Source organism: Aulostomus chinensis, chromosome 12 (assembly GCF_037954235.1).
Source record: "Aulostomus chinensis isolate RoL2024-O1b breed Wild chromosome 12, RoL_Achi_v1.0, whole genome shotgun sequence".
NCBI classification, from domain to species: Eukaryota; Metazoa; Chordata; class Actinopteri; order Syngnathiformes; family Aulostomidae; genus Aulostomus; species Aulostomus chinensis.
Genome location: NC_141331.1, coordinates 3,921,323 through 3,931,261, shown reverse-complemented (window position 1 = coordinate 3,931,261; position 9,939 = coordinate 3,921,323).

Here is a 9,939-nt window from a genome sequence, read left to right as displayed (position 1 = left end):
GCTGCAAACAGAAGGTCAGTGGAGGAATGCGAAGCCCTTCCCCCTTCTTAGGGAGCAGCAAAGCTCTATTGTGAACCACAAGCACGCTTTTATTCATGGGATGTAACGAGGGATGCCACAGCGCAAAAGAAAAGGACAGATCATCTGGAGACCGAGCAGCCTCGTGGCTCCTCTAAAAACCTGAAGCCACAGCGCTGAATTATTTTATTCTGGAGAAAACGATCCCGGCTGCTCTTAACCAGAAAGTTAGCTTGGCCGTACAATTGTGAAGGACACTATTGTTCCACTTGCTGACGCCCTGTAACCCAGGGCAGTTTTTCCCCTCCATTTACATGTGAGGCTCACAGTTGAGTCAATATCATAATGTGTTTTGAAGGGCATACATGTGACATACATGTTAGGATTCATAATGTCATGTATGTTTAAAAGCCGAGGGCACAGATGCCATAAGAGGACAATTCCACTAAAACATAAAGCGTTGACACTTTGTAGGCACTCACCTTCGATTAAAAAAAAAACTTTTCACATACATGACATCATGTTTCCAACATGTATGAGATGTCAGTGTTTTGATCAAAAAGGCACTTTTGTTGACTTAAGGAGACAAAATGAATCCTTTAAACCCACCAGAAAGACAATTGCATAGGAATAGGAGCTCTAACACTGGGAAACAAGCTAGCGTTGTAGAACGTCCCGTTGGCTTAGAGTTTGTTGCTAAATGCCTGAAATCAGCCCTGTGGTTAACACTAGCTTATGTTTTCACCTTTCGTTCCATGGCACAAAATAAATCCATCAATATCGCAAGGATGCGTTTTTGTGCCTTAAAAATTGCCATTGGTAACGAGTCACTAGAGGAGACGACAGAAGTTGTAGCAGACTCCAAACATCATCGCACCGAAAGCACAAAAGCTAGCTGTGGTGACATCAAAGTCATGTGATCGTGGCGTAGTTCCTTAGCATAACGTCAGCTTTTTACTTTGGACGATAGCATTTTTGTGGACGTTCTTGCTAAGCAAAGACCGTAAGTCCCTTTTTTTTAATCACTTATTTTTGGCAATAAGCAGAAAAATCCCTTTGGCTTTTGTTTAAAAAAAACACACACACGATGGTGCTGACCTCTGAGTTGGAACCACAGACAACAAATTCAAAGAAACCAAATGATTTTATTGTTTTCTGCTCAAAGCAAAACGAAAGCGTAGCAGTTTTCGGATCAGTGTAGAGTGTACCAATGCATCCCACCACCCCAAACCTTGCACAGTTTCTTGCTATGAACTGACGTCAACTGATTTTATTGTTTATTATGTTTTTAATCTCTACTGTCACTCAACTTCAGGTTGTTTTTTTTTTTCCCACTGCTTTAATTTACAAGCCTATCCACTCATTCTTCCTTTTATGTTTCCGTGGGGCCCAAAATCTAGAACATCACTCCTTTACGTCACACTTTTTGAAAACAATTGTTCCTCCACCCTCTGTCCGTGGTAGGGTGATGTGTTTGGCAACCAAAAACAAACCCTTTTGTAAACGCCTTCCAGAGTAAATAAAAGTAAAATTGGCCTTTAAGCTCTGAAATGTTGTAAAATGTTGATATATGACATGCAATCAAGCCCAAAGCTGCTGCTGAAATAACGAGGGTCACACGGGATCAGACACTGATTCAGCGCTTTTTAAAAAACATAAATGGCAACTTCCGGCGTGTAGCCTGAGCTGCTAGTTTGTGCTGCTTTTACTTCTCCACACTCTCTCTCTCTATTTTTCCTGCTATTGACGGGCGGCAGCTCTGCAGATATGCTGTTGAAACATTCTGAAAGAGGTGAAAGGCTCTGCTCGAAACTTGCCCTGTTACTTGTAGCATAAGTTGACACACACAGTGAATCATCCGGGTGTGATGTTTGCTTCCTGCCACAGACCCTTTTCATGAAGAAGTCAGCCAGCAACTGGTTTGTGCCTGAATGCTTCTATCAGGAAAGACCTATCATTCACCTTCAGGCAGCTGTGGTCAGCTCAAAGGGGAGTGTGACACTGGAAAGATGTTGATGGTCTGACAGTTGTGATTTTGTCGTCTTTTCCTATCAATATGTTCCAGAGGTTCATTGCCGGGGATTCCTTTCCGTTTTTGTTAAAAACATCCGAGCACACTGCCACTGTACAGACGCTGGCTGTTGCCACTTTTAATCTTTTAACTTGCATTCTTGAGGCTGTCTCCAGGCCAACACAGCCAGCAAAAAGCACAGGGGCACGACTCGGTTCATTAAACGGCGTTAGCACAAAGTTAACCCGGCAACCATCCAAGATGACGAAAAAGAACCAGCCAAGGGCTTTGCTCAGTGCCAGAGAGGAATGTGACAGTAGGTTGTGAAGTTTGTAATTTACCCACTCCTCACTTCCACTTTTAGTGGATATGAAAATCAGGTTGAAGCCAGAACAAAGAGCAACTTGCTTTTAGGATGAGCAGTGTCAGAAACACAGAGCTGACCACATCAGACAACTTGGCTAATAGGCATTGGTTAGCTACCGTGCTAGTGGGGATTTAAACATACAATTTCACATAATGGCAATGAAGAGGAAAACAAGCCATAAGCCCCTTTCACACTGCACCAAAAACGCGAGTCAACGCGGGTTTTTCGGCATTCTGAAAGGGTCGACTCAGCATTTCGACCTGCATCGACCGACTCGCCAAGCAACCTGCAGTGTGAAAAAGGCAACCCGTGTCGTCTCAGGTTTCACGCAACCTTCCTGTCGCCTCCTGATTTTGTCACTGTGCCGCCTGTCAGGCTTCGCCTGTAGCTTCTTCAGCTCCCTTCCAGATGAGCCACACCTTCAACCTCCTCCGCTGCATTCGCGCTCAGACATTTTCCAATCTGCACCTTTGAGTTTGTATGCTTTGCAAAAGAGACAACACAGCAATGCACGCAACCACAATGTGAACGTTCGACTCTGCGATGTCCGCATGGTCGTTTGTTTACATCTCGGTGTTCCGGCGCACGTTTACGTGAAATGCTGACGTGGTCAGCGCGATGACGTCCGAGAGAGAAAAACACAGGCACGCAGCCCTCACAGCGGGACTTCAGACCTGGGTCTTCTGGAAGCTTGAATGCCCCTGATGCCGAGCAAACGCAGTTCCAAAACGGGCGTTGACACGCGTTTTTAGTCTTAGGGTAATAGTCTTGCACTGTGTATATTCCAAACCTCCAAGCATTCCATTGAGGGAATAGGGAGCGATAAAGTTTCTGTGACGCTCTGTTAGCGAGAAACCTGGTGCTTGGCTGGCTAGCTGAGCTATGCTAGGCTATCATTCCCTTGAAACGTTAGCGCTCGGCTACAGAAGACTGTACAGTACACAGTGCAGTTGTCTATCCATGCAGTCGGGTCCACGATCCCTTTTCCTTTCAGAGCACAAGACTACCGGCACCTCACTGTTGGCTGATACAACTGACAATTCTCTCGACTCTCCTCACCGAACTTTTGTGAAAGGTTGTGCATAAACAAAGAAACAAACAAACTTGACATGATGAGATTTTGTTTGTTATTGTTAAGTTATGACCTTTCATCCTTCTCCGTAAGGATGTCTCCCAGATATAAATGGCTATCGATGCCGGTGGGCCAGCTTCGTGCCAGCTAGGTAATTATTTACAGAGCGGAAGTGTGATCCTTTATTAAATAAAACAAAATGAATGTGTAGATACTCCTTGCACCTGTTTTGAGTAATTATTCACTGTTCACAGAGTAATTAAGTTTTGTAGTAAACCTAACCCGCACTGTTAGGTTTTGATTAGCATTACAACAGCGAAGTAGAGTTTTCCTGCCAGAAAGACGAATTCTTTCCATCTGTTTATCCCACAAAGAACCTAATAAGGTTCCCCGAATGATTTGATTTGTCTTTACCTGGACCGCACTCAGACACTGTCGTCTCAGTCTTATTTCATAAGAGTATTAACACTATATACCTTCAACATTCTGGACTCTGAATCATCACACCTGCAGTCCTTAATAAAGTGAAACAATTGCCAGAGGTGTTGGTGCCGTGCATGCCAAGAAAACACTATGTAATTACTCTGACCTCAAATTGCTTTAGAATGCAACGCTTCAGTTGGAAGTCAGTATTTACGACCCTGGCACTCCTGAGCAATGAAAGCCGGACTTTTTTTTGTTTTTTTTGTAATCCATATGTTATCAACACCGTATACTGAGCCGTAAACTAGAGAAATGTATTTTTGAGGAGCCTCATTTAAAAGCAAGATAAGATATATGATCGCTGCCAACTACAAACTGGTGGTCATTAATAAAGTTCTGCTGTTTTTTGGCTGTAATTCTTTTGAAATGGAGGCTTGGAAGACTTTGAGTAAGTGCAAGAGGACTCTGAATGTTTGTCTCGTAGTTTACTGCCCCTTGCCTGCTGATTTATTGCTCCCTCCTTCTTTTTTCCTGCCTATCACCCGGGTTTTTGGACAGTACCCTGGGGAGTGGGACAGGATGACGAGGCACTGGGTAAAAAGGGGCTTAATTTGCAAGGTCACCTTGTTTTGAATGGGGGAGGGGTTAATACCCTGAATAGTGAGGTGTCTAGTAGTTATTGTCAGGGGTCTCTCAGTCACTGTGATTCACCCCCATCTTTATTTCCCTCCTTGACGGAGCGTGTTCTAAGGGTTATCTGTGGATCCTTTTACAAACCTCCCTGTGCTTTTGGTGCAGTCAACACCAGCACCTCTCGGTAACAAGGTCAGGTTACAGTTGGAACAGACTGCACGTGGGACATACAAAAGAAGCCCCAGTGCTTATAGGGAGGAGGGGTAAAGAGTTACCATGGAAACAGACAGCCCTACCCCCGAAGCAGATGGTGGTGGTGTGGGTATCGGGGGCTGGGTGGAGTGATGGCGGGACCCGGAGATTTTCACTCCTGGTTTTCCCTCCTGAATCGACAGCTTCTGTTTAAAACTAGCAGGTGTGAAATAGTTGGTCCGTGTGTGTGTGTGTTGCAAGACAGTCGTCTCTCATTAAACTGCCCACACTGTTGCTTATCTATTATCGGCCACATTTTGATTGTTTCCATTCATTTGTAAACGTGACTTGTCATTCTTTGTTTGTTTTTTATTATTATTTATGCCTTCGCTCCTTTGCTGTAAAACTGATACACAAATGGAATTTCTCTGAAACAAGATGTTTCAAAGGGATTACACAGATATTTATGGAAAAAATACTTGAGTAAATGATAAGCCCTGTTTTTAAATTGTTTCTTGTTTAGATTGCAAGTCCACCAATCAAATGCGTCCAGTATTTCCTGCCTGGCAGGCAGGCATTTTTACCAAATACACCAAAGAAAAAAGGTTTTATGAATCCATTCTAACTACAATATATTCTTACTAAATCCAGCCCACTTCAGACTTGGCATTAGCATGGGTCTTGGGTGATAAACATGTACATCATCTCCATGGACCACATGCGCTGTAAGACATGGCACCATATTTCCCGTGTTTCTGGAATCATAGCCAGCGGGAACAGAGCTGCATTGCACATAAATCTCACTTCCTGACCTGGTAAATGCTCGCACCCGTGAGTGTTAACCTCCCTGTAGGTATGGATCATCCTGTGCCAGGGTCATGAGTCCATTGTAGGATTGCAATCGTCTACAGAATGTATTGTATGTCACACCGAGGGTCCGTTGCCTTGTAGCGTTCGGATGCGCAACCCCTTCCTCCCAGTCTCATTTTTCAGCAAGCCTGATCTGGACTGACTCCCTGAGCTGTAGGGTGACTAGTTTGTACCCCTGGGGGCTCCCTTGAATCAGAGCCTAAACTCGCTAACAATACACAGTGCTTGATTGGGGCTCCACACGTACGGGACTTCGGGGGGTTAAACAGGCTCTGGCATGGTGTGGATCGCCCACTGTGATGAAAAAAGCCAAAACAATACTGGGTCTGTTCCTGGGCATGCTCCAGACAAACCAAATCACCCAAGAAATTTGACGCACCCGCTATGTGTCTCTATGGGCTTTCTGTTGTGAAATTGTAACACTATGATGCCACTGGCCTCAGGAATGAGTACATCTGCTGACCCACAGGATGGCAGTTGAGTCACTGGCATGTTACCATTTCACTGCTAAAAGAATGTGGACAAATGCAACCAAGAAAATCTCTGGCTGAGGTCCCAGATCTCAGTGTGACTTGGGTCAGTGTGTGTCTACGCTGTCCACTTGCAACTGGATTTCCCAGGACGCAAGTTAGCACCCGGTCTGAACAGGGCCCAAGGGTCTACTTCTACTCTAGTTGTGTTTTCTAAGTTCAGTCCAAAAGATCGTTCAATATACACAAACATGGATATTGCACAAGAGAGACTTTTAGCCCAGCAAGCCACTGAATGACTCTGGAGTTCTTTTCATTCATCAAAGTCAGATCAGTGCAATGTCACATCACACAAATACCAACCGACTTTCACACAAGAGGAAAGCAGCAAACTTTGTTGTCCTACGTGAGGGTAAAGGGCAAAGGCAACCCTTTAAAACAAGAAAAAGTGGGCACTTCAAGGGGCAGGAAATGTGGTTATTGAAGACAGCCTCTGCCCCCCCACACACACACACGCACACACACAGCTGCTGCTGCTTACAAAACATCCCTCCCTTACATTTTCATCTTCCATACAACATGATTCATTGTCAAATGTTGTTGTTTTTTTTTTACTGAATATGAACATGTGTAACAGAGGAAGGTGAACACAGGAATGAATAAAACTCATCAAAGAAACGCTTTGTTTTTCAGCTGCTGTTTTTTTTTTTTTTTTTTTTTTTTAAAGAGAAACTTGTGTTAAAAGCCCGGACTAGTTTAATTAAAAAAAATAATAATAATAATCTGCTGTAAATGTCAGAAGTGACTAAATGTATGGGAGTTGTGACTCTCACACTCTCTACTTATCTGTGTGGATCCTCCCCCTTCAGAGCGCTACATGTTACTCAACTCTCCAGCTGTCTACATCTGGTCTGGATGTTTTGCAACTCTAGAGTCCAACTCTGTTTCCCTCTTGACTTCACTTTCAATTCCACCATGACACCAAAAAACAGACGCAATATCACTACGGACAGAAATCTCAGCTTAGTAGCTCTCATTGTAGATTTAAGTGTCCCACAAATACAGAAATATAAAATTAATAGTCTTTCATTTAAACCATTAAACCCCTCTGCCTTTTTGTCATCAACAGACTGTGCCAAGTGTCATAAGGAATAAAACACTTGGCAGCCATGTTGCTAGCCCTGAAGTGAGGTTGCGCGGAGAGGAATTATGGGCTGAATAAAGCTGCTAAGATCACCATTGATTCAGCATGTATAGCACCTCTCCTCTGGATGACGGGAAAATGAGAACATATATCAACGCAGCAAGTCAGACGCTGCAGAGGAAAACGTGATTTGTGTGTTTGGAATCATGGAGCCAAATCGGAGTTGCAGAGTCAACTTTGGGGGTGAATCATATGAATGTATTTTCTAAATTCTGTTTGCTACATAAAATTCCAGACCGAGGACAGCAAATGTTTCAACTCCGTCGTGACGCAGGTAACCGCAGGTGTCCTGACAAGGATGAAATCACGAGATGCTGAGGTGGGTAGCTTGCTCTATGCTTCTTGTCTTCCACATGTGTTTATTCCATCTGGCTCTGGCCTCTCGTGTCTGAGTGGTGATGTCATGAAATGAGAGGACTACACCACAGTCCGCACAGCAGTTCAAAGATAAACTTTCGGGAGACTCTGGAGAGTGCGTGGCTTGGACATATGACACATGTGCTTCTCATGCATGGGGAGAGTGGTCATGTGCTGGAAAGCTGGGACTGAAGTTATGAGCCACAGATTTAGGAGGAGGGGTGAATAAGCTGATAAGTCAGTGGTTGGTTCATCCCTGAGATGATCTGGACCCCGCACCCATTTAGTTTGGCACCTTCCGGTTTGGTTCTTCGAAATGATTTTTATTGGGATTTAAGCACACACACTTTAGTCTCTTCTGAGAGACAGCACTTGCCTTTGTTATTTTGTGTTTGTAAATGGCTCATCAGCTCCCCAACGGGCCACCTCACACCTGACTAGGATGAGTAAAAGTAGTTTCCTTCGGCACCAAGAAGCTTTCATTGTTTCCGTGGTATATATGTCATTGTGTGTGGAGCTCTGAACGTTTGTTGTATTTAGGTCAGAGAACACTCGAGCTGGAAGCACGCTGAAGATTTCTTCATTCATCCGTGTTTTCATTTACGTCGGTGCTAACTGGAGGTAGTGAATGCCTTCTGCGGGATCATTTGACCCGGGGTTAGATGCTGATTAAACACTGGAGGGAAAGGCCTGATGCGGTGGAAAAGTCGCCGTCAGGAAATCTAGGAAACTAAACAAACAAACACCCAGGAAATTCTCAGATGTAAACACAGAAACAGCCTGTTGCTTCTTACAAGAATTTAGTGCAGTCCCCGAGAGAGGGAGCTGCCTATTATCACCTCTTTGTCCCTTTACACATGGAAATAAGAGTGCAGGGTGTGGAGGAAAACCCAATTCATGCAAATGAATCATCCCATTCAGAGTGAAATCCCGACGGTGATATCAGATGCAGCTATCTTGAGCTTTCTGAGCTTCTCGCATTTACAACGCAAACAGAAAGTCAGAGTTAAGCTTTGTATGAGGAAGAAAAGGGATGTGATTGAGAAGTGAGAAGTGGGCCATACCGAGATGGTAAATAGGCTCCCTCTCCTACTTGGCAGTGCTCCTTTCAGTCGCCAATATTTACCTTAAAAGTACTCAAAGACTTACACAAGGAGACATTGATATTCACCACGAGGTCAGCTAGTAATTCGCTGACAGCAAATAACGGTGGAGAAAAGTTGGTGGAGTCGGTCTGAACCTGCTGTTCATGAACAGAGCTGTGAGACAACTTCTCGTCGTTTGCCTCCCTAATGAATTCTTTGGACGAGCGAGCAGTGACAGTGTGACATTGACCCTGATGTAAAAGTTAAGTAGTTTTCTTTATGGGGTGTCTAACCAACTGTGAGCTGTTAATGTGAGTGTGAGATTGTTTCCAACTTTGCTTGTTACACTCATCTCACTGTCATTGTCTGTTCTGGCCGGAGGAAACTGCCCACCAGCGGATCTGCAGCTCCCTCAATGACACCCTCTGACTAAGATGACAAATCTCTCCTTCTCTCGTCGGATGAAAACTTCCCCTCGGCAGCTAGAACTGTCTACTAGATGCTAGGTTCCTTTATTACCGTGACATTTGGAACTAATCATTTAGTATGCAGTTTGCTAGCCAGCGTTCCCCCGAGGGTTACAGCTCTGCTTCTCTTTGCTGTGGCTGAGAAAAATTGTTCCTAATTTTGAGATTGTTACACTTTATCAATCACTAGGAGGGCAGAAACTATCCAGAAGACGTTTTTTTTTGTCATTAAACAGTTGGGAATGGAAAAAAAAAAACGGTGGCTTTTATTCGGGAGTTAAACGTGACAAAACTTGTGCAAAAACGTGTTAAAATGTAAATCAGATTCAGCGTGAGTGTGGTGGAACATCAGGAGTGACAAGACTGGAACAAACTTGTCATGGACAAGCATGTCACGACAAAACGAGTTCAATGAGAAAATTACTTGCAAGTCAAAGAAGCTGCTGGGAGGGGAGTTGGACCACATCCCAAAAAGCAATCGCAGCAACACTATGACAAACACAGGTGTTTTTTACTTCTTTTTTTTTCTCACAACCCACAGGCCAAACGGCACCTTGGCCTCATCACAGTTCATCTTCTGTTCGTATTTGGATGGTTTACATTCTGCGAATGTACCTACCTTTGACCATCATGTATGTCCGCAAGCATTTCTTGAAGAATGCCTGCGTGAACATAGCACATCATCCTGGTAGTTATTGTGTAACCCTGCTTCCAGAAGCTGCAGCAACAATTGTTCAATGTTTTTCTTATTTAACTTGTTAATCCTTCCA